The sequence below is a fragment of the Phoca vitulina genome, unplaced genomic scaffold, assembly GCF_004348235.1.
Source record: "Phoca vitulina isolate PV1807 unplaced genomic scaffold, GSC_HSeal_1.0 scaffold23, whole genome shotgun sequence".
Lineage (NCBI taxonomy): Eukaryota > Metazoa > Chordata > Mammalia > Carnivora > Phocidae > Phoca > Phoca vitulina.
Window position 1 is genome coordinate 1,550,482 of NW_022589726.1, and position 27,164 is coordinate 1,577,645.

The 27,164-nt window shown below is 35.5% G+C and overlaps 1 pseudogene; it reads right to left on the minus strand.

The window, feature by feature from the left end:
• Positions 1 to 24,166: 24,166 nt before the first annotated feature.
• LOC116642574 lies at positions 24,167 to 25,120 on the minus strand (annotated as a pseudogene).
• Between the last annotated feature and the right edge of the window lie 2,044 nt (positions 25,121 to 27,164).

The window sequence follows — 27,164 nt, forward strand, 5'->3', positions numbered from 1 at the left end:
CAAACATTTATTGTTGCAAACAAGTGATTAGATCCTGATGACAGAATCTACCTCTCTGGATAAGCCTCCTGTTTTTTAGTGACACAAGATCCCACCCCCTGCTGAGATTCACACAGCTATGTTAAGTTTTATTACCTCCATAGCATTATTACCCACCAAAAAAATTGTACCTCATATAAAGGCACACTTTGTACTTTACATATTTTAAAATTAACATGCAATGTATATATACATGTATTAAATATTTAAATAATTCTATACTAATCTCTGAGAGTACACAATATGATAATATTTTCAACAAGCTTTTATTAAATCAAATGGAATGTTTTATTATTAATCATCACATAGTTGGGTTCAAACAAATGACCCTATATATAGATTAGGTAAAATTACCCTACAAACACAGAATTCTGTCAGGAACTTTGCCTATTCTTGCCCACTAGAATAATATAATTTTGAGTGGCATAAATAACATAATTATACATGGCAAAAAATTCATCCTATTGAGGCATTAAAATCCCAGACTTAATGAAAATGACAAAAGGATTTACCATCTGAAATGAAAATATTTTAAGAGAACTATTCATCAAAACTCTGATATCCAATTCCAGTTCATCCTTATTAGAGATTTGATGGTGCCCATTATCCAACATGACTAAGGAAATAGTTTTAGTTACTAATGTCCTTGGTTTTTCCAACTCTTTTAATACTTTGATCAGGTGGCAGCTTTCCCCATTTCCATTGTACTGGGACATCACATTCTCACTTACAGGCCCTTAGTATGGCTAAGTGTAACATGTGTGTTTGTATATATGTATATATAGTAAGAATGTCTAATATATATGTAATAGGTACCCACAGGAAAAGGAGCAAATGAATGGTGCAGAAGAAGTATTTGAAGAGAAAGTAACAGAAAGTTTTCTAAAACTGACAAGTCATTAACCCACAGATCTAAGTTCTAAAAAACCAAATCACATATATAAAAAAGAAAGGATGAGAAGGAAAATCACATATAGACACATCATAGGACTACTGTTAAAAAAAAAATGACAAAGAGAAAATCTTAATAGCATATGGTGCATTATTTACCACCAAATCAGTGAGTATTTTCAAAGGAATTATAATTTGATTCACAACTGACTTCTTAACAAAAGCAATATAAGCTCCAAAGCAATAGACTGATAGTTTCAAACTGTTGAATGGGAAGAACAAAGAACTGCCATCTTAAAATTGTATGCCCAGTAACATAGCTTTCAAAAATGAAGGTGAAATAAAAATGCCTAAAATTTTTGAGCATTCACCAAATCAAAGAAAATTTTTAAATCAGGGTATTTTTAAATGAGAAGAATGATCTTAGATAAAAATTTCTGGATGCAAAAAAAAAAAAAAAGAATAATAAACATTGAAAGTATATATCTAAAATATAGTAATATACATTAAAATATTATATAAATGGGTTTAAAATATATATGGAAAGAATTAAACTTCACAACAATAATAGCATACATGTTGGAAGATGGTAAATGGAATTAAATTGTGCTAAGTTCTAGAAAGAAATAAAAGTGTAATTCATATTATATTTTTTTTTTTTTTAGAAAGGCAGACTGCCACATGCAGCGCCTCATTTGGATGTGTCTAGTCTTGGAAGCTTGGCTACCCTATGTTCTCCTACAAACCGACCTTGAGAGCTTGTTTGGAGGTTCTAGCAGGGGAGAGCAGCTACTCGTATACCCTTGACCGAAGAACGGTCCTCCTGTATCTGGGAAGGTCGTCCTCTTCCACGGAGCACGCAGCTTCGGGAGGGAGGCACATGGAGCCGTGAAAGAGGAAGGGGATACTCGCCTAGCCAGCCAGATCAGCCCAGTCAACCCTGGCGATCAATGGGGTGACAGATGCCGCAGCCAGATCGCGCTCACATCCTATACTTACATAATTAAAGGATGAATGTTGACTGACTACTAAAATTTAATCAAATGTACCATGCTTGTTATGCTATGCTATGTGAATCCTAAAGAAGATTTAAAAAAGATGAGAAACAAAGAACATAAAATATTTACGTATCAAAGAAAATATGAAGTCCTTATAAATTTCCATGACCCCAGCCCAAATTCTTAGGAGAACAAGATAAGACAATTGACCCAGAATAGACCCTGGCATGAAATCCCCACATCTACTAATTTAGCAGTTAACTCAAGTATCCACCTAGTCATATTTAGGGAGTAAACTAATATTTCTGGAGTAATAAAAATATATTAATTCAAATTCAGGGAAAGGAATTAAATAGAATTCCCTTATAAAAATTTTTATGTGTACAGCGTCATCTGGGTGGCTCAGTTGGTTAAGTGTCTACCTCCCACTCAGGTCCTGATCCCAGGGTCCTGGGATCCACCCCTGCCTGGAGCTTCCTGCTCAGCGGGTAGTCTGCTTCTCCCTCTCCTTCTTCCTCTGCCCCACCCCCGCTCGTCCTCTCTCTCTCTCAAATAAATAAAATCTTTTAAAAAAATAATGTGTACAAACGCAAGCCAGTATGTGCATAATATTTGCTTAAACTAGAAGAACAATTAGAAATGTAGAACTAAGTTGTAAGTATCAAACAAAAAAAATCAATGATTTTATAATTCAGGATTCACTCTATGCAGGTTAAAATAGAAACAAGTGTGCAGATCAAAAAGGTAAGTGCAGTAATTTAACTTAACTGCCCAGAGTTACTTGTACCCTGAAAGGCATAAATGCCAAAAGTAAAGGTGATTTTGCCTTTACTCTCTGTTATCTGGGAAGTAGATGCCATGTTGAGTGACTACTTGACAGGTTGCTGGATTTGTTGGTGCCTAGAGTTGTCGGTTTTCCCCAGGCTTACTGCTGGTAAACTGGCACCAATCTCCTCTTTCTATTTTACCATCACTTTTTATTACACTGAAGTCTTACTTTTCCTTGAGTTTTCTATTATTTTTTTGAAAACCTCTTTTCTCTGTTAAATGCTTAAAGAGCACTTTTTTTGTATCTTTGCACATCTCTTCCATGCCATACCACTTTCTCTCAGCAGTTCAACTCAGAAATCGAAAAATGTTCTTATGAACACCTAGGATGATATAAATCTAAGAATATGCCAAAAAATTCTGGCAATACTATGCTGTTTACTTGGTTCTCCTATCTTTACTTATTCATCAATACATTATTTCCCACCAAAACAGTGAATACTGTGCTAATTAATTAATGAAAGTTTGAGAGGAAAACGAATGTCTAAGAGTTTATACATCCAAATATTTTACCATTCAAAGTTAAAGCATGGAAGGAGTCCATATTTTTCAATTATGATGCTATTACTCAAAATATTATTGAAAACTTTATCTTATAAATTCTAAAAAGGCTATTTTGGTATGAGCATGAAACTGGATAATTTGTCAAGTTACACAGTTGTGTTTTTCTCCTTCCCTTCTACTTGTCTCTGCTCAAGTAAGTAGGAAACTTTGTTTCTTAGGAAATAACAGAATCTAATTAGAAATAGCTTTAAGACTTCATTTCCCAGATGCTATGGAAAGCAATATGGAGGTTCCTCTAAATACATACATACATACATACATACATACGTAAATATAAAACTATAATACCATCCAACAATCCTACTTCCAGGTAATTTTACAAAGGAATTGAAATCAGGATTCTGAAGAGAGAGTAGCACTCCTATGACCATTGCAACATTATTCACAAAAGCCAAGCTATAGAAACAAATGTCCACTGACAGATGACTGGATAAAGGAAATGTAGTATGTACATACAATAGAATATTATTCAGCCTTAAAAAAGAAGGAAATTCTGCAATTTGAGACAGCATTGTTGAACCTTGAGAACATTACACTGAGATAAGCCAGTCACAGAAAGACAAATACTGCATGATTACAATTATATAAGGTATCTAAAATAGTCAAATTCATAAAATCAAAGAGTGGCATTATGGTTTCCAGAAGCCAAATCAACAGGAATAAGTTCCTATCAAGCAAGATGAATAAGTTCTAGAAATCTGCTATAATATAGTGTACCTGGAGTCAACAATAATTTATCATATGCTTAAAAGTTTCTTAAGAAGGCAGACATCAGAGTGCCTGGCTGGCTCAGTCAGTTAAGCGTCAGACTCTTAGTTTCAGCTCAGGTCATGACCTCAGGGTTGTAGGGCTCCTCACTCAATGTGGAGCTTGCTTGAAATTCTCTCCTTCTTTTTCTCTCTCCCCCTCTGCCCTACCCCCCCCAAAAATCAATCTTTTAAAAAAAGGTGGATGTCATGTCAAATTTCTTCCCACAATTAAATTAAATTAAATCAAATCATTCAGCTTATAGATATTAAAAAAAATAAAAGGATTTCATTTCCACCTCCACCAGGAAATCCTAACCCTATTGAAGAGAATAGAGTTTGAATGGAGAGACTTTCTAAAGACCAGAAACTAATCTTAAATTCCTCTGAACTGGAAAGAGTAAAAATTTGATGATTGCAGAAGATACAGCATTTGGTTCTTCGATTCTGGTGGCTCCCCAAGGAAGGAAGCAACACCTCAGAGGAGATGACCAAACAGCACAGTTAAGAGAGAATAGGCAGGTTGATGAGCCAAGGTTACCAAAGTCACACAATTTTCTATACCCCAAGCTTGAATGAAAACAGCAGAATGAGTAAACCTGAGGGTACCATGCCAAGGGACATTGTTTGTCTGTTTCAGTGGTAACCACACTGAGCCAGGAGGGGACACCCCAATTACATTTGCAAGTGGCAAAATCTCAATAATTTTTTCACATTATTACAGGAAGAGAAAATTCAAGTATCACGAGTTTCCAAATTTCTGTTAGGATGTAGGTTCTGAAGCAAAACTAATCTGACTTACTGAAAACAAAAATGTGAAATTTCTTGAATGACTATGATTTATAACTACCGTAAACCTAAAACTTTTAGTTTTATTTCTAATCAAAGGAAATGATTCATACTTCTATACAATTGAATAAGCTGATATTTAGAGTGGAGGTTGTATCTTTTAATATGCCAGGTACACTTCCAGAGTAGCAATTAAGAGTAGTTGTAGTAGATGGGACACCTGGGTGGCTCAGTTGGTTAAGCGACTGCCTTCGGCTCAGGTCATGATCCTGGAGTCCCGGGATCGAGTCCCACATCGGGCTCCCTGCTTGGCAGGGAGTCTGCTTCTTCCTCTGACCCTCCCCCTCTCATGCTCTCTCTCTCTCATTCTCTCTCTCAAATAAATAAATAAAAATATTAAAAAAAAAAAAAAAAAAAAAAGTAGTTGTAGTAGATTGTTTTTGTACTGACCTTGATTTATTTACATCTCCTTTTATCCGTTCCCTTGAACAGCCCCTCCCATATGAACTCTGGGTTTGGTCATGTGATTCATTTTGGCCAATAAGACCTTGGAAACAAGCAGATTTGAAAAATGCTTATGCTTAGGGATTTGTCTTCCCATGCTCTTCATTTGAAACCTGGGGCTTCCATGTGAACCCTGGACTTAGCCTGCTGGAGAATATGAGACCACTTTGAGCAGAGGAATGCCAACCCATAAGAAGACTACGCACATCTGCTGGACATAAATATGCCCACCTTACATCATCCAGTCCAGTTTTCCCACTAGGAAAACTGCTGAAACTAGAAATATCTAGCCAAACCACAGAAAATGAGATAATGCATTATAGCTCTTTCAAGGAACTACATCTTGGAGTAGTATTTTGCAGCAAAACTAATTGATGCAGTATTCTGTAGTTACTAAAGAGGATGGCTAATTATTGATACTGCTCCCTTTCATTCTCAAACATCCTTATTTGGATGGCAAATTACATGACCACCCTAATTAAAAAATAAAAACTGATATCCCAAGGTGAAGTCAAAAGCAATTTGTTATATGTGGAGTTTGAGAGATACATGCATAAAACTCCTCTTTTCTCCACGAGTAAGAACCAATTAAGAGATGGATGCAGAGATGACAGATGAAAATTAACATATCAGCTTTGTCATTGGCAAATGCTATTTTAGAAAATGCAGTTTGTGAATATGGAAGCACTTGGCTGGCTAACCCTTCACCTCAGAATTAAATTTACCCACCCTGTCTGAGATAGAATAGAAAAACTACAGGATCAAAGGATATAAAATAAATCAAAATAAAAGAGGACATATATGGCCCATATTTATAGTTTGCCACTAACTAATAATATAATTCTGTGCATCGTGGTCCAATTAAATAAAATAAGAATTATAATAAAAAAAGTTCCTTTATTTGTACTCTCTGGTACCTAGTGAACATTTGATTAAATTACATGTATATCTTCTTGAAAAGACATCTCCTTATAAGGACAGAAGCACTGGAAATTTCTTTAAAGTTATTAATGAAAAGCCTAAATGGGCAGCCTTTGTAACAGCAGGTCACATAGAGTCATCCTTCATGCTGCAGTTGCTGGTCCATTTACTTTACCTTGACAACCCTTATTCTTGCCCACATGAGATTGGCTAGTTTTGCTCTCTGCTACTCCATGCTACTTGCTTGAATTTTGATGATGCTGAATTGTACTGGCTTGCCATAATACAAAGTAATTGCAAAACTCTATAAGCATCAGGCTGCTGGAACCCCAGACTATCAATTTCCAAATCTTTTTCTATGGAAGGAAGGAAGGAAGGAAGGAAGGAAGGAAGGAAGGAAGGAAGGAAGGAAGGAAGGAATGGCATTCGGTATTGTTGATACATTTTTCCATCTTAAAGTCATCTTTGTGTCATAACTCAATGTTCTTCTTATTCCCATTTTATATCTGTAACATCTCATTTGCAGTCATTATTTTTTTATTTTTTCTGGCTTCACCCTTAAATATTAAAATTTTTCAAGGTTCTTAACTTTACACAGAGAACCTCCAAATTTATAACTCTGCTTTAGACTTCTCTAAGCTTCAAGTGCCTTTTAAATTAATACCTCCTAGATTGTCTACTTAGAAGTTCTCAAAAACAACTCAAACTCAGCATATTCAATACTGACTTTATAATAACACTCTAATTTACTCTTTCTCCATAATTCCAACTCAGTAAATAGAACCATAATATACCCAGTTTTGAAGTCAGAAACCCAAAATTATCCTTGACACCTATTAACCATACTTATTTTTTTTCTATTGAGTTTACTAATAAAAACTGTTCAAGTTTGGGATGCCTGGGTAGCTCAGTTGGTTAAGCATCTGCCTTCAGCTCAGGTCATGATCCCAGAGTCCTGGGATTGAGTCCCACATCAGGGTCCTTGCTCAGCAGGGAGCCTCCTTCTCCTTCTGCCTGCTCTGCCTGCCGCTCTTCCTCCTTTGTGCTAACAAACAAATAAAATCTTAAAAAAAAAAATTCAAGTTTGTCACTTGAAAAACTCTAAGAGCATTGCGTATCTCTACCTAATTATATTTTGACTTACACATTTTTAGTTAAATTTAAGTGATTATGTTAAGCAGAATTCAAAGACGGTCTTTACAATTCCTGTAACCTTGTGTTCATGCTCTGAATAATGCTCCCCTTGAGTGTGGGGGACTTACTACTAGTCAATAGAACATGGCAAAAATAAAGGAATTCTGTGTACATAATTAAAGTCCAGGTTTACCGTGAATTAATCAAGAGAAGGAGAGGCCTGCATAGCCTTAGTCAATCAGGTGAGTACCCTTAAGTAGGGATTTGATTAGGTGAAAACCCTTAAAAGGGCTTAATCAGGTGAAAGCCCTTAAAAGAAGCCAGAGACTCTCCTTGCAGTGTTGATGAAGTAAGGGATTATGTTGGAGAACTCTATCTTCAAATAATTGTGTGCAGTCTCTAGGATCCAAGGGAGGCCCTCAGACCACAGCCAGCGTAAAGTCAGGGCCCTTAGTGATGGAGCTGCAAGGAAACAAATTCTGCCAACAACTTGAAGAAGCTTGCCAGTGGATTATTCCCCAGTCAATCCTCCAGATGAGGGTATAACCTGAGAAAACCTCATTTACAGTCTTTGGAACACACTAAGCAGAGGACCCTACTAAGCTGTGCCTGGACTCCTGAGCCACAGAAATGGTGAGATATTAAATGTGTGCTGACTTAAGCTGCTAAACTCAGTAATTTCTTAGGCAGCAATAAAAAAAAATGATGTTTTCATATCCATGAATTAGTCTGAATAGCTCAGGTTTTGTTATAGTAACAAACCTCAATTGCAAGAGCTAACAAATTTCAAGTTTATTTCTTGCTCAAATTCAGTAGGCCACAGGTTCTGGTACACATATGGTGATTTTAGCCTTAGATAAGAGTAGAGTCAATTCGTCTATTACCATAAAATGAAAGGGAGAATATACGGATACAGAAATAGCAGGATAGTAGCTCTAGTTGTTGAGAATAAATTCTTTTCAGATCACTTACATTTCTCAGGGAAATTAGAAGTAAAATAAGAATACAGTGAGGAGTAGGTGTGAAATAGTCATCACAGTAAGAGAGTGAATTGCCATGGGAAATGCTATAGGAATGCCAGGAAGTTGGGAAGATTCACCTGAGGTTTGTGATAATACATTTAAAGTGAGGTTAGTCTGTATGTTTCTTTTAAAATTTTTCTCCAGCCATGTTTAGCTACTTGGGAGAAGACATGGTAGAAGCAAATCCTGTATTTATATCGGAGATTATTCTTTTTTTTTTTTAATTTTATTTTGTTAGTCACCATACATTACATCATTAGTTTTTGTTTGTTTTTTTTTTAAAGATTTTATTTATTTATTTGACAGAGAGAGAGACAGCGAGAGAGGGAACACAAGCAGGGGGAGTGGGACAGGGAGAAGCAGGCTTCCTGCGGAGCAGGGTGCCCAATGCGGGGCTCGATCCCAGGACCTGGGATCATGACCTGAGCCGAAGGCAGACGCTTAACAACTGAGCCACCCAGGCGCCCCACATCATTAGTTTTTGATGTAGTGTTCCATCATTCATTGTTTGCGTATAACACACAGTGCTCCATGCAATACGTGCCCTCCTTAATACCCATCACCAGGCTAACCCATCCCCTCACCCCCTCCCTTCTAAAACCCTCAGTTTGTTTCTCAGAGTCCATAGTCTCTCATGGTTCGTCTCCCCCTCTGATTTCCCCCCCTTCATTTTTCCCTTCCTACTATCTTCTTTTTTTTTTTTTTTTTTAACATATAATGTATTATTTGTTTCAGAGGTACAGGCCTGTGATTCATCACTCTTACACAATTCACAGTGCTCACCATAGCACATACCTCCCAATGTCCATCACCCAGCCACCCCATCCCTCCCACCCCCCACCACTCCAGCAACCCTCATTTTGTTTCCTGAGATTAAGAATTCCTCCTATTAGTAAGATCATATGATATTTGTCTTTCTCTGATTGACTTATTTCGCTTAGCATAATACCCTCCAGTTCCATCCACGTCGTTGCAAATGGCAAGATTTCATTTTTTTGATGGCTGCATAATATTCCATTATATATATATATATACCACATCTTCTTTATCCATTCATCTGTCAATGGACATCTTGGCTCTTTCCATACTTTGGCTATTGTAGACATTGCTGCTATAAACATTGGGGTGCACATACCCCTTCAGATCACTAAATTTGTATCTTTGGGGAAAATACCCAGTAGTGCAATTGCTGGGTATATCTGAGGTTAGTCTTGATAAGAATGATAAAAACAGGGGCGCCTGGGTGGCTCAGTCATTAAGCGTCTGCCTTCGGCTCAGGATATGGTCCCAGGGTCCTGGGATCGAGCCCCGCATCTGGCTCCCTGCTCGGCGGGAGGCCTGCTTCTCCCTCTCCCACTCCCCCTGCTTGTGTTCCCTCTCTCGCTGTGTCTCTCTCTGTCAAATAAATAAATAAAATCTTTAAAAAAAAAAATGATAAAAACAAGGGAATTGAGATTCATGCAATGGAGTGATTTTAATGATGCAACTGAAATCAATTGGGTAAAAAAGAAAATGAGAACATGAAGGGGCTAATAGATGTGAAAATGTAGGAGATCTGTGGATAAGAGATACTAGTAGGGTTGAGGAACTGTTCCACTACAGGTATAAGAAAAACTAAGCTGGAATGATTAAGAGGCAGTGCCCAGATAGTGGAATACCTGAAATTGAGACTTACAGACATGGTACAATTATTTATGGCAAATTGGAGTGCATGGATGTGGTTGCAGGGAAATAGAGTGAAAGACATAGTTATTTGAAGCAAGTAAATCAACAGGATCATGATGCAATATCTACAATGCAAGGAATCATCAAGGATGTTCACAGGAGTAATGGTTGAGAGAGGGTAATATAAATGAGGGGCAGTAACTTCTAGGGTGATAAATAATTGCAAGACTGAGGGCATGTATATAACATAATCTGATGACCTGTACTTCAGAGACTCTAGAATTGTTTGTTTTAATTTTAAATTTGTTTTTAAGTTTTTGAAGGGTTTTTTTGTTTGTTTTTTATTTTTGTTTTGTTTTTTAATTTCACCCAGCCTGAATATCACAATGAATTCACATAACATACTTTATCTCACGGTTCAGTTTCATGTGAGGTATGAGAGAAGCAGAAGTCACTACATGAGACAGTTGCAGGAGAATCCTGGGCTTAGAGATCTCACCAGAAGTATTCTGATTTCAGTCATTTCTCAGCTGCTGCTGCATTGGTCTTACAGCCATGGAAGGTGTAAGTCTCTCAGTAATGCTGCTCTAGTTCAGAGCCATTACTTTTTCTTTTATATTTCAAAAGGTTCCTAATGATCTCTACCTCCATTTTTACTCTATCTTTCTAACTTCCACACTGCGGCCAGAAAGATATTTCCATATTGAAAATTCCAATTAATCACTTAGAAAAGAGAATTAATTCCCAGTTCCTTACATTTGCATTGATTAGTACTCTAAGCTTTTGATATTCTGATATGACCTCCTTCTCTCTGTTCACTCTCTCCTCACTCATCACTTAGCTCTAATATCAATTCTCTGAATGCGTCATCTTTTATTCTTTTCACTTCTATTCTTCTGTCTAGAATTCTGAGTTATCTCTAACACATAAGATAACTCAGTGCAATTGAAAAAACTGGTGGCACCTCTACATTGATGTAGCCCTTTGGAAACATGACTTGGCCAAGCATCATTTTGAGAATTAAGAAAAGGTATCTCTTACTTTGGGTAGACCCAGTGGGGTCCCAGCTGTGCCACTCACAGGTGGGAGTGATTGCTTTAGGTATATGAGATATAGATGGAGTCCATTGTCTTTAGAGAAGTCAAGAGCAGCAATTAGAAAACTAACAAATTTGGTCTTTTATCACCATTCACTAGCCATTCTAAACATTAGCAGTGGGAAAATACTGTTCCCTAAAGATCCCTTTTTGATGTTTGAAACAATCATTGTAATTATTGTTTAATTTTATACACACATATATAAAATTATATATTTATATATAACATGTAAATATACATATACATATCTATATACAAATATAAATATATAACAAATACACATATTTCATTGTATGTATATATTTTCTAATATTTATATATTTAATATAGAAATATGTCTGTATATTTATATATGCAAACATACCTACTTATATATTTATGTTATATGTATGCACACACATGTGTGTGCTTGTGTTTATATACACTGATGTCTAAGAGCCAGAGTTTAAAATATTCACCATGGTATCCTAAACAAGTGACCTAACACAAGTCTTTGTTTATTCATCTATAAAATGAGATTTTCATATTCCTCATAACATTTTTTGTGTTAAATTAGGTGAAATCTGCAAAGCATTAGTAGGGCATTCAGCACATTGTAAGTGATGTTAATATTTGCTATTACAATGATAACCTAGATTCCAAAAGTAAAAAAGTATCACTAGGCCTTAGGGCTACAGAAGTGAAAAAGGAGGAGTCTCTATTTAAAAAAAAAAAAAGAAAAAAATCTTCCTAACATGGGAAACATGTAAACAATTAACAACACAGTATGACTGGAGGGTTTGATAAGAGTAGGTATGTGCAGGTGCAATAGGAGCTATAAAGAGAGATGAAATTTCTTCCTAAGACGTGGGTGTGTTTGTGGGGGGGGTGCTTTTCAAAGGGGATAACTTCTACAGGCTATGGGGCGTGAGTAGGAATCCACAGCCAGCATCAGGGGACTGGAGCTGTGCATCCATGTACATTGGTTTAGGTTGATTGCCGCACAAGGATGTCTGGCTATGGTGACGTATGGGTTGAAATCGCCACATGCTCTGGCAAGTTTTATGTCCTCATGCTGGGCTTTTTCACCAAAGAGGAAGAGCTATCATTTATAATTTGTGAGAAAAAAATGCTTTATGATGTCTAATGGTGCTACAAGGATGGAGAGGCTATTTGGGAATTACAGTCAGGAAAACAAGAATTAAGAGGTACTGAAGTCAATATGACACATCCAGGAAACTGTGATGAAAACATGGGCTATGTGTGATTAGAGATCAAGAATATAGAAGGATGTCAGCATCGAAATATCCAATACTTCACGTGGAAAGCAACGAGAGCTCAGAAATTCGACCTTTAACAAAAATGTTTTGGAGAAGCATTGAGTGGTTTTAAACAGGGAGTGATGAGACAATATTTTCCATTTGAAAGATTTCCCTGTCCAAAATGTGTAGTATAGAGGGAAAGAAACTATTGCTGGAGGAAAGGAGATCCATTACGAGGCTATTGAGCTAATGAAAAAAAGAAAGAAGGAGGAAGAAAAGAAAGAAAGCCAAAACAAGAGCAGTGTTCCTGGTTGATCCACTTCACTCAGATCAAGATCACCAAAGCAGGATTTAAGGGAAGTCCACAGTGCTCTGAATGTCTCTGATGGGAGCATTTGTCACCCAAGATATACCAGAAATGTCCCCATATTCTACTGGGCAGGCCTGTGACTGCTTTGAACCAATACAATATGGCAAAAGGAATGTTATTCCAATTCTGGCTCTATTGTTTAAGAGGACTGATAGTTTTCATTTTATCACTCTTAGAAAGTCACCATCATGGAAGAAGTCTGACTGCCTTTAGGCCACTTTGCTCTGAGGCAGTAAGTGTCCATGTGAAGAGAGCGTGACACTGCCCAGCCCAGGTGCCAGTGAAGAAGGCATTTGAGACATTTCAGCACCATCAAATGCCAAGTGGAGATTTGAGGCCCTAGAAAATTGACCCAATTGAGCTATCTAAAACCTCTCCAGTCATTTGAGCTACTTCAGCTGATCCTGTAGACATCATGCAGCAAAAGAAAATCCACCACTGCCTGAGTTCCTGACAGTTGTGAATATAATGAACTAGTTATGAAGTCACTAAATTTTGTGATGGTTTATTCTGCAACAACAGATAATTGAAATAATTCATTGATTTGTCCATTTGTTTATTATTTTTCTATCTTCTTATATTGAAAGTTTCATGAATGTCAGGACTTGCCTATTTTTCCTCACTAATATTGACAGCTCTTACAGCAATAGCTGTAACATAGTAGTAATTAACACATGATTATCGAAGGAACAAATAAAATGGATTAAAAAGAGTACGAGAGAGCTCTTCAGAGAATTTATAGTTCTTGCTAGCTAACTGGATATAGCCGATGGGTAAAAGGGAGAAGGTTAGCCTCTATCTGGACAACTGGGCTGAGAGTTGTACCACTAGGAGAAACAGATCAGGAGAAAATGGGATTGTAAAGTAATAAATGCGGTCTATATTGGAGTTCAGCTATCAGGACACCTAGGAGGAAATAGTAAGTAGTGAGTTTCACATGAAAGCTTGGATATCTACCAGTTGTATGTTTGATAAAAAAATTAGTAAAATTTCAATAAAGAATAGATACTAGTTTTAAGATACAAAAGGAAAAATAGGAAGAAAGCTGAAATTGAATGAAGTCTAATTGGTTTGATATATAAGGAGGCTATTTGGAAATTAAGTTACAACAGACTCAGTGAAATAAGGCAAAACTAATCCAATGGTAGTAGGTTGAGAAATTAACACAAAATTACGAATAGAGTGACTGAGCATATACTACTCTCTCAAGAAAACTAAGAAAAGTAAGAAAAACACACAAGAATGAGTTCCAAAGGATGATATATGATCCCACCATTTGGTATAGAATATAAGAACTCATGAAAGTAGAAAGGTAATATCCACCTTTTAACTACTCCTAAACTAAATTAGGAAATTGACAACATGGTGGCATCTCTTAATATTGAAAAACCAAAAAGTCATGGGGATAGGTGAGAACATAACAGGGACAAACTGTTGACTCCTTAGTGAAATTCAAAACACCATTATCATTGATTTAAAAATACTATATAATTGCTTAAAGCGATCCGTAATAAATCTAAGATCTGCTTGATGTCTAGACTATCAAAAAATCTAGTGTAGGTAACAAAGAAAATTAAGTTACTTTAAAAATAACTTATTTCTCTCCAGAATTCAAATGAATTGTTACTAATAATCAAAAACCTAATAAAAATTCCCTCTTTGAAAGCCCTGAATAGCAAGTATTAAAATTATTAAGGCAGACTAGAGACTACTAAATCAGGTTGGTGATTACACTGCTTTCTTCTAAAAGTACAAATAATGTTATCTCATGAGTCATTGCAACATTCTGTCTAGAGATAGGAATATGCTTATATTATCCTGCCTTTACTAGATAAGTAAATGTAATTATACTGAAGTGTGTGTGTGTGTGTGTGTGTGTGTAGTCATACAATATAAATGTATGAAGGAGAAACAGGACCATATTATAAGCTTTATAATTTGGGGAGGATACTAGGTACTTTAAATGATTTGGAAATATCTGTCATTTTTAATTATTTCAATTTGATCTCAGCCATTCATAGAACATTCAGTGCTTAAAGCTGTCCCATTTATAATAAAACAATTGTGAAGGATATGGAGACTATGAGATAAAAACAATATAAGCTAATTCTCTACAATGCAAAAGAAAACAAGGTGGGGTGAGGGAAGGGAGAGAGAGAGAAAGAAGTAAGTGTTGGGATGGAGAGTAGAAGGGTTAATAGATTTGAACTTCATATGTTCCAAGATTTGATACTTTCACCAGACAGGAGGCTGGAAAATTAACCTCCAGGCTATTGTATCTTGGAATTCTCAAGAAAGGAGTATACTAGATTAAAATCAAAGATTTTCCTGAGTTTCCTAATTTCCCCTCAGGAGAAAATTGCTGGCATGGTAGTTTCCTGGGCTAGATCTTCCTTTTCCTAGAATGTGAACGTACTCACGACTGACTGACCCATGAACTTCTATCTGTGTTTGATCTTAGATATTGTAATTCCTGAATTATATCATGACTGATAGTGGCATCTACCGTGGCACATGAGTGGGAAGTGGGGGCATGTACCACACATATAGACAAACATAGTTCCCTTTGGGACTCTAATCTTGGGAGAAAAATTACATAATGCTTTTTCTTTGCCTTTAGTTTATTATACATACCACCAGAGTAATGGTATCAGGCCTATATAACCCAAAGGATGTTATGGCAATGGAATAAAACAAAGGGTGTTTTAAAAAACTTCATTTATATGATCAAATTAATAAAGTGAGAAAGGGAAAGAGAAGGGAAATGTTTTTTGCTATTCAGAACTTAAAATTCCTATGCTGCCTTTCTAAAACCCTCAGCTCTAGGATATTGCCACTTATATTCTATGGCTACTCAAACAAGTCACCTGAGAAAATTTAGTTCAGGCTAGTCTCATTCTGATTTGCCATCATTTACCACTGTACTTAGTTTCACTTTTTGAACCTTGCGGGGTCCAGACTTCCCTTAGCCAACTAAAATAAGTTCAGTGTTCAGTAAGGGAATGGATGTCTGAATTGGAGCTAACTGAAGAGCATCTTTCCACTAGAATCAATGTATATCACACTCCATTGGCCAGTGATTGGTTATGACAGGTAATGAGAAAGAAATCCCAAACTTTTCAGTAAGAAGTGAAAGGTGTATAAACTACACAATGCACAGATGGTGGTGAAATGAGGCTTTCAAAGTGCTAAAATACTAATTCTGACAGTACTGAGAAGACTGAGCTGCTCGTGACTCATTTTTATGTGTGACACTCAACTCAACATGCACATCTATTTAACAAAGCCATAATTCACAGTATATACCCTGTCTTGTTAATGAGAATGACATATTACCAATTACTGTGGGCGGAAAGTGTGCTGATTAAAAGTTATCCAAGAAAAACTGTGTACAATTTTAAGAAATCACACAAACCATCAAGTTACGTGTTGAGTTAGTAAATTTAAATTTTATTGTTAAAGGGAACTCAGTTTATGAAGTTTTATCAAGTTAGATAAGGTTTTCTTTTTCCTACGATTATGATGACTATATTTTCTAAACCTTTAAGAAAAAAATAAGAATTAATAAGAGGCCAGAAAATAGGTCAAATGATTGTTAATCAAAATGCATATCAGAAAATCTTTTACTATTACCTTAATGACATGCAAATTAAGTACAGTTTAAGCATTTTGGGGAAACAAATTCACTACTATCATTGTAGTCGTCATAGAACAAAGAAGAAATGCCTTATTTTCTCTTATATTCTATTAATAGGTCGTAACTTTTTTCCATTTATATTGAAAAAAATATTGTGGTACATTAAGAACTGCAGAAATACTTTAAGTGATAAAAAAACCAAAATTACCCCTAATAGGTATTGACTAAAAGTCAGACATGCTTCTGTACCCAAGGCATAAATAATATTCTGGTAACAGTAGGCCAAGAAATGTCACACTTAATTTTTTTAATTGAAATATAGTTGACATATAGCATTGTATTAGTTTCAGGTGTATAACATAATGATTCAATGTATTTATATGATGGAAATCACCACCACAGTAAGTCAAGTTAAAATCCATCATCTCATATAGTTATCAATTTTTTTCTTGTAATGAAAACTTTTAAGATCTTCTCTTAGTAACTTTCAAATTTACAGTACAGTGGTATTAACTATTGTCACTATATTGGAGATTATGTCCTCAGAACTTATTTATTTTGATCACTTCTCCCACTTCACCACAGGTGAAAGTGGCCAAATTTCATTTTTGCTGACATTGAACTTTAGAGTTACTCAAAACAATTTTCCAAAATTAAATAATATATTTTAAAATCTGTGGGTGTTTTGTCTGCCTTGCTTATAGGTGTAAATGTTTTGTTTGTTTGTTTGTTTATTTGTTTAAAGAAACATAGGGCACCTTGGGGGCTCAGTTGGTTAAGTGTCTAACTCTTGGTTTCATCTCAGGTCATGATCTCAGAGTTCTGAGATCGAGCCTCATGTCAGCTCACATGCTGGATGTGGAACATGCTTGAGATTCTCTCTCTCCCTCTCCCCACCCCCCAAAAAAAGGAATTATAAAATTAAAATTGTCTTGGCTTTCAAAACAATATGTTCTTTAAAATGTACTTCCTCAGTTGTAATCAGGGAAATTACAGATGAAATTTAAAACACACTAGAGAATAAAAATAATAATTTTAAAATAAGTCAAAATATTAAGACCAAAAGCAAACAGTCCAACATACCCAAACTCAGTTAATTCAATACATGTATTCCTGAAGTATTTATTGACTTGTTCCTAAAAGGCACATAGCAAATAAAATAAAATTGATATGAGTGCCAAAAAACTAGCTAAATAAGTTATTTCTACTTCAATCATATACTTAATATATGACATAACATGTAAAATTTATTTTTTTCTCAAAAGTTCTTGTATTTACTTCTTCCTTTTCATTATAATTCTAGGTCTCCATTATTTCTCACATACACTTTTACAAAAATTTTCAATAATATTTATGCTTTAAAAATAGTTAAAATTTATCATAACCCTACAACACCAATATCCATAGCTACAAGTTTAAAAAATATGAATATAGTGTATAGGTATTGCTACTTCTAATTTAGAAAGCATTATTTTTGACACCTTTGATGCTCCTATATAGGTTTTAATGGCTTTCTGTACTTCTCAAACTGAGATTCAGTCCTACACTTTCTCTTTTCCAATATTCATTCAACAATCTTAAAAAAAAAAAAAACACGTATTTCCCCACACTAATAAGTCACTCAAGAATTTACCAAAGTCCTTGGAGTAAAACTGATGAAAGTCCATCTCAATCTGGCTTCATTTTACTTTAACATGATAGCCATCAGCTCCAACCAATGAAGTTTCCATAAACAAATCTTTTACTATTTTAGGTAATGACTGTCTCCAAACCTTTGTACTGTAACCTGATGATACTGTTCTTTCCATCTATTCGAGGCTTATCTTTCAAGATCAAGTCTAAAACACATTATTAAAATTTTGGAATCAGCATGCACTCACTGAACTCACTTCTTTCTGATCTCTCCTAGGATTTATAACAGTACTTTATATTTTCTCATTTAATTACGCTTTGTTTTAAAGTCTCATATTGTTTTAAATGTTATCTGTTGTCTCAAAAAAAATCTTTTAAATCTTTAAATCAAAGCCATGATATGTGAGAGGATTCTGGGAAAATGGCAGAGTAGGAAGCACCAGGAATTTGTCTCCCCACCCAGATAATTACACTGGCAGAATCTGATGTAACTGCTTTGGAACTGTAGATTCTATCGAAGACTTGTAACTTCCAGGGAGAAGGACTGGATGGTAAATTAGATTAATTTTGGCACATTTCAACTTTTATCTCCTCAGTGGTTACCCGTCTCTCACCCCTTAGCTCCATGACAGGGAACTATGTATGTGTTCTGGAGTATTTTGTACACATCTTGCCAGAGCCAGGCTGAGCAACAAAGACCCTATCTTCCAGATACCAAAGATCTGTGTCCTAGCCACCTACTTCTGCTTCTCATCACAGAGGTGCAGGCACGGAGGTGGGCAGCCATTGATGATCTACCTCCTTTCATTATTATAAACCCTGATAAACACCATTCTACTTTTGGTTTCTATGATTTTGACTATTCTAAGTACCTCATATAAATAGAATAATTTAGCATTTGCCTTTCTCTGTTTTTTTCACATAGTATAATGTTCTCATGATTTATTCACGTTGTAGCATATGTCAGAATGTCCTTCATTTTTAAGGTTGAATAACATTCCATTGTATATGTATGCCACATCTTGCTTATCCTTCACCTGTGGTGGACACTTGGGCTTTATTTTTCTGGAGAATTTTCCCTGGCCAAACAGGAGCTGCTTAATTGTTCAACTGGGAGATTATCTACCCAGCCACTCTCAGAAGACCACAGCCAATGACTTTCTTACACAATGATACTGAAGGCTGGCTCCCTTGGCTCAAAGTAGAAACAACTCTGGTTCAGTTAGTGCTACAAATGTCCCTGTGGAATCTTGCTATAGCAAATCTCTAGCAAAAACCACACATTTGCTTGGCTTCTCCCCTCTCTCCTCTTCTCCTGAAAGCTCTCTTAAATAAATCTGCCCAGGTCTCACCTCTGTTCTACTTTAACAGTGACAAGAGCAGTATGTGTAAACTATTCAATGAAAAACCCTAGAAACTCAGGATCATCAAATGAAAGACATATAAGACCTCTCTGTAATTTACCAGCTCTCATTTTCAGGATAATCAAGATCTCAAAGTTCAAATTTGGTAATATGACCAATGTTTTAAAAATACCTGTTGCAAGTTTGTGTATAAAATTCTTAACTTTGGTAGTATTGTCCAAAATACTGCAGGTCTAGAAAAACAGATTGAAACCATTCATAAAATCTTGCCTATTACAGAAGACAAGTCCAGATGGATGGCATAGGAGATAGCCATGGACCTGATGTTAACAGTGTATTAATTTTATTATGAATAAGTTGGCTGAAAAAGTAAAAGAAACTAGAAAAGCCTTATGGGCATATGGGAACATCAGAGCATCTCTCACAATGGTGAATGGTATATTGCTGAAAGATGATTGCATAGCTCTTTCCAATAACCTTTGCCAGAAAGTATTAAACAGAATACATCATGGCTATTTGAGCTTATGAAATGGTGCAAAAGAAGAGTATGGGCCACAGCATTTTGGCAAGCATCCCCCAAAGAAATTGATGAAAAAGTAGCTTCTTGGCTGGTATGCCAGCTCTTATAGCATGAAAATATGAAAGAGATACTAATGAGAAGACCAGCAACTGTCAGACTTGGGAACAAGTTGGCACATGAAAAACAACAACAACAGTTATTACTACTATTAGAGAACCAACATAAAGAGGTGAGAATATAACAACATAGTCAATATTCATATAGAGTTAATATTGGCAAGTATAAAAAATTAAAAATGTGACTTTTAACAAAATATACTGTTCGGGTATATAAAAATAATTTTGGCATTTACCTAATTTATAAGTGAATTTATACAGAATATCTACATAATTAAGGAGTACCCATTGTGAGGAAATGTTTACTACCTTTAAGTTCTTCAAATTAATCTCCTGTATATTCATTATGTTAAATGATCTACCAATGACAAGTTGAATCCTGATGAATTATTGAGGATCACATAAAAAGAATTCAAAATTAACTGAAATAATTATTATGCTTTTAAAGTATTATGTACAAATGTTAAAAGTCTTAAGCCAGGGGGCGCCTGGGTGTCTCAGTCGGTTAAGCATCCGACTCTTGATTTCAGCTCAGGTCATGATCTCAGGGTTGTGAGATTGAGCCCTGCCTAGGGCTCCATGGTGTGGAGCTTGTATAAGGTTCTCTCTCTCTCCATCTCCCTCTGACGTCCCCCCACCCCCAAAAAAGTCCTAAACCAAATAATAAATAACAAACCCTCCAAAATATCTATGATAAATTTAGGCTGTGATTACTTTGACAAGATGTTTGAAAAAGGAATTTGTTTATTTTACTTACCTTTTGTGAAACAGCCATGTAGTTTCGAAAGGTCTATATTTTCCTTCTTGAGTAAGTAGTTCACATCTGATCTTTTACACACGTATCTGTGAAAAGGCTGCTTTATAGGCACAAGAATTACAAGAAGCACCATATATGTTAACATACTGATGTTTGCATCAACTTTGGGGATTAATTTGTTCAATATAAGATCAATGTTTACTTTTTACTAATGTTATCACTAATACATTTTTTAAAATTTAAATGAAGCACACAAATGGTATTAAAACCCATTATCAAAAAAAAAAAAAGTCATCACAATTCAGGCCATATAGACCATAGAATGTTGGACAATATGTTCTAACCCTTGTGACACAGTGATTCACTATGCTTACCATGCATTTTCAGACTATAAATACTATCATTAAAATGAATAATGCTTATAAACCTGTTTATAAATGAAACAACAAATTAAAAACAAGTGAAATATAAATTTTAAGTTGAAAAATACTATGTAATTCATTTGTGATTTTTTTGTTGTTGTTGTTACATAAAAGTTTTGATAGATCTATTATTATTAGTTCCAAATGCTCTTAGGGCCAAGGATAGTTATGTTATGCATATCATGCCATAGAGTCCGTAATGATAGTACTTAAATTGATCTTGATTTGAGTACCACATCTTTCATCTGATACTGGGTAAATCACACAATCTTTGTTTCCTCAGTCATAAGATGTGAGATTATTTCCTGTTGTATTTTCTCTCACAAGGCTGTCATAAGCATAAATGTTTAAAGCACTATAAATTTGAAAGGTTCTATTAGCTTGGTTAGGAATCCACAATTTTAGGAAGCAGTCTCAGCTAAAAATATAATTCTCTATAATGAACTAATTGTAATATTACACCTCTTGGAGAAAGGACCTGATATGATAAAATCAATTTATCTGTGTCTTTTATGGAACTCAAGTTGAAAAACAAATGACCAGGATGACGGACAAACTTAGGCTTAATGTTTCTGTCCATGTTTTAATCTTCATCTCCTGCAGGATAGCTATTTAGAACATGAAACAAAAGGGTTTATTTCTAGTCATCTTTTTAAGTTCTAGTATGTTTTCATTAGAAACGATGTGTCACTAAAATCCTGGTGAGAGAGAGAGAGACAGAAAATATTTATCATCAAAGCTACCATATGAGGGCAAAGATAAATATTTTGCTCCTTTCTGTAATTACAGGAATGTTAAAAGTGTTGGCATATAGTAGGATGTAAAAAGAATATTGTTGCATAAATGAATCACTTTGTTTGTATTTGGATTATGTTTGGGAAGTATCAAGAACAGGAAAATTATAGATACAGAAAATATATTAGGACTGTCAGGAGTTAAGAGGAGGAGGGAATGGGGAGTTATTTGTTAATTGGAACAGAGTTTGTTTGGAATGATGAAAAAATTTTGGAAATAGTGGTGGTGGTTGTATAACATTGTGACTATGATTAATGCAATTGTACATATAAAAATTGTTAAAATGGTAAATTTTGATATATATTTTCCCTAATAAAAATATTTTAAAAATTATAACTCTAGGGGCACCTGGGTGGCTCAGTCGTTAAGCGTCTGCCTTTGGCTTGGGTCATGGTCCAAGGGTCCTGGGATTGAGGCCCTCATCGAGCCCCACATCGGGCTCCCTGCTCAGCGGGAAGCCTGCTTCTCCCTTTTCCACTCCCCCTGCTTGTGTTCCCTCTCTTGCTGTGTCTCTCTCTGTCAAATAAATAAATAATATCTTTAAAAAAAATTATAACTCCAATCCAGAAAAATTAACTGATTTAGAAATAAGCAGATAAAATCACTCAACAGACTCAAGGAAAAGTAAGCATTTATGATCCTCAGGAACCTATATCTTAAAATATATTACCAGTCACATATGGTTTTCAAGTAAAATTTACATAACCTAAAATGAACAGGTTTTAAGTGGAGAACTGATGAATTTTGATAAATATACACACCCATGAAACCATCATCCCTACCAAGATATAGAACATTACCGGGCGCCTGGGTGGCTCAGATGGTTAAGCGTCTGCCTTCGGCTCAGGTCATGATCCCAGGGTCCTGGGATCGAGTCCCGCATCGGGCTCCCTGCTAGGCGGGGAGCCTGCTTCTCCCTCTGCCTCTGCCCCTCTCTCTCTCTCTCTCTCTCTCTCTGACTCTCATGAATAAATAAATAAAACATTAAAAAAAAAAAGATATAGAACATTACCATTGCCTTAGAAATGTTCCCCTTTCAAGGGCGTACTGAAGATGGCTTCTAAAAATTTGCCAGTCAAGATTGATAATATTTCAGGAATTTTTGTGAGCTAGTTATTAAACACAGGCATTATTAAAAAGCAAATTATATGAACTTACAACTAAATTTATTTAAAACAAAATTAATTAATAAAAAAGTCAGATCTTAATTATTTTGCTGCATTTTACTGTTATGCTCTTGAGGTTATTTGTCTATCGCATCTGTGTGGAAATACTATATTGTGGTGTGTTACTGCACATTCCTGACTCTGTGTTCAATAACTTCATGATGGTAGCTGGAAATGGGCAAGGTCAGTATTTATAATGGAAATCATAATTTTTAAAATTAAGACTTTTTTTCCCCTACAGAGAGTTTCTGAAACATATGCATGCACATCACTGCTCACCTATCCAGCTACCTACCACCCCCGAGGCAGCCTCTGTTTTTCACTTATAAGCCATAGCTTAATTTTGCCCATTCTTGAATTTCATATGAATGGAATCCTAGACAATATTCTGTTTTGCACCTGGCTTCTTCTGTTCAATACATATTTTTGAGATTTCCCCCCATATTTCTGCATATATCAGTAGCCTGTTCTTTTAACTGCTGAGTGAGTAGTGGGCCACTGCAAGAATATGCTACAATTTGTTTGCCCAGGCTTCTTAAGACAGTAATTGATTTATTTGTAATTTTAAGTTTTGTTTTTTTTTTTTTACAACAAAGCAGTTTATTTGTGATCAGTGTTTGAGACTCTATACATCCTTCACAGATTTAATTTTACATAATCTGATACTCCTCCTAAGACTCAACCTCTGCACTGCTAGGCTTATTTCCCTAGGACAGAAGGGCTGGTATAAGGTATTTTCCAGAAGTGAGGTATCTTTCACAGAACTAGTTCCTTGTTGTTTGTTTTCAAGTTGTAGAGAACTAAATTTGCGTTTGTTAAAATCAAAAAGTAGGAAAGACGTTCTTTACAAATAATTTTGATCAAGTATGTGTTCAAAGAAAGCAGGATAAAAAGGCTTTTCCTCTAACATTCTGTATTGTGCTGTATTTGTTGTTCAATAGGAATTAGCTTCTGTCATTTGCTAAAAGAATGAGTAGTGGGGAACGGGATATGTTGGGAATTTCATAACGGGCAACAGAGCCATTCTCTTGGGTAAACCATGAGCAGGGGCAGCTGTGCTGTAACCATAGGTGCTCCATAGCCTGGAGCTATGTAGCCAGGAGCAGCTGTAGCCCCAACAAAAGCTCCCCTTGTTAGAGCTCCTCTTCCTCTGCCCCAAACAGCTTGGACTGCTGCAGACACAGCTGTATTCACAACACCCTTTGCCTGAGGGATAATCTTTTTCTTATTATTTGCTGCGTTGCGTCCAGAAAACAGCTTCTCCAGGGCAGCTAAAGCTGCACTTGCCTTTGCCACTTTCTTATTTGGACCTGCACCTCTGAATTTCTGTCCATCTACTTCTACCTCCATTACAAAGTATTTGTCATGGCTTCCACCAGTCTCTGAGATGAGTTCACACTTAAGACCTCTTCTTTTTTCCTTGAGCTCCATTACGGGATTTTTGCCACTTGCTGTGAGAATAGGGCCCTGAATTCTTACCTCTAAGGTACTGGAGGTTTCAGTTGTAGAATTTCCAGTATTATTGCTTGAGTTTGAAGACACTGTTTCATTTTTGCCTTCATTATCTGATTTTTCATCGGAACTCATACATTCAATATCCGCATCAAAGCCCGTTGGGTATCCCATTGCTTATAATACCTTCACTGCTACATGAAGTTTTGCTGTTTTCTTGGATGGCCCTGAGGCTTCATATGTTGTACCGTCCACATCTCCAGACATTGTGAAGACTGGGGCGTGGACAGGGCCAGACTGAGACAAAAGCTTATATTGAAGCCCGGGCCTGATCTGATTTAGCCTCATTAGTACATTCATAAGGTCTATTGCTTTACTATCCAGAATTTTCCTTAAGTTTCGTTTCATCTTCTTATTGGGATTTTTATCATCCCCTAATCCATCTTCAAATCAATCCATCTTCAAATGAAGTGGCTGCAAACATTTTTGTACAGTCTTTAGTGGATATACTCTTTTTCTAATTTCTTTTATGTAAATATCTAAAAGTAGACTTGATGGATCATGGAGAGGTATATATTTAACTTTTTAAGAAACTGCCAGATTTGCAAAGGGTGTGTACCATTTCACATTCCCACCAGCAACATGAGAGTTCCAATAGCTCTACTTCTTCACTAACATTTAGTGTTGTCAATCTTTCAAGTTTTAGCAATTCTAGAAGATTTGAAATGATCTCATTGTGGTTTTAATTTGATGATGAATGCTGTCGAACATCTTTCCATGTGCTTATTAGCCATCTGTTTATCTTCATTTACGAAGTGCCTCTTGCCTAATTATTTTAAAATTAACTTGTCTTGTTGTTGCTTTGTGTGAATTCTTTGTATTGTTGATACGAGTCTTTTATCAAATGCATGTATTGTAAAAATTTTCTCTGTGGTCTTTTTTAAAAAGTATATTTGGATGAGAAATTCTAATTTTGATGAATACAATTTTTTTCTTTCATATTGTGTTTTGGTTCAAAGAAATCCTCTCTTACCTCAAGGTTCTTAAGACATACTTCTGTGTTTTCATCTAGCTGCTTTCTTATTTTATTTTGTGCGTTGTCTATATTTCATCTTATAAATATTTTTGTGTCAAACTTGATGTAGATGTTGAAGTATTTTTTTTCCATATGAATATCCAGCGGGTATAAAACCAACTTTTGAAAATATCCTTCTTTCTCTATTGAATTGGCTTGGTGTCTTTGTCAAAAAGCAATTGGCCTTATATGTGTACCTGTACTTTTTATTTGTTCCACCAATTTATTTTTCCATCCATACTCCACAAACACATTTTCTTGATCACTGTAACTTCATAGTAAAGAATATTAAGTTTTGAAATCATGTAGTGTGAGTCTTGAAACTTTTTTTTTTTTACTCAAAATTATCTTTGGCTATTCAAGATATTTTAAATATCCCTATACATCTTAACATCAACTCATCAATTATTCCAAGAAATCATGTTGGAATTTTAACTTAAAATGCATTTAATCTTTTTAGATCAATTAAAATTTTAGCAACATTAAGTTGTTTAATTGATGAACATGATACATCTCTCATTATTTAGGTCATCTTTGATCCCTTGTAACAATCTCTTACAGTTTCCCATGTAGAAGTTTTACACATCTTTTGCTGAATTTTTCTGTATATAATGGATTTTGATGTGTGTGTTAATGGAATTTAAGTTCTTTTCTCATTGCTGTCAATGTATAAAAATACAAATAATTATGGGGTGCTTGTGTGACTCAATTCGTTAAGCATCTGAATCTTGATTTTGGTTCAGGTCATGAGCTCAGTATTGTGAGATGCAGCCCCGCATCAGGCTTCATCCTGAGTGTGGAGTCTGCTTAAGATTCTCCCTCATCCTCTTCCTCTGCCACTCCCCCTCCACCACCGGCACAGGTGTGTGTGCTCTCTCTCTCTCTTAAAAAAAATACAAATAATTGTAATATATTGAACTGTGATCTTGCTAAATTCACTTATTCTAGTAGTAGGTCTATAAATTTCTTTGGATTGTCTATGTGAGCAATTGTGTTATCTGGGAATAAAGGATATTTATTTCTTCCTTTTCAATCTTTATTTCTATGTCTTTTATCCCTTTATTGCACTGATGAGCACATTTAATACAGTGCTGAGAAAATTGTGAGAGGAGATTTATTTTCCTTATTTGGGAGATTTAATGAAAAGATTTTCAATATTTCACCATTAAGATGCTCTTCATCTTAGTGAAGACCTTGCCTTCTATCCACAGTTACTGAAAGGTTTTGTTATAAATTTATTAAGAGGAACATATCTTATTTTTTTTATTAGATGCTGATTTGCCTTCATTGGATTTTTTTTTTTTATTTTTGCATTTCAGCTGTTTTAATAGGACAGCTTCAAAAAAAATTTATCTTGCTTGGGGTTTGCAGAGCTTTTTGGTTTGTTTTTAGATTTATTTGATGATTATCATCCCATTG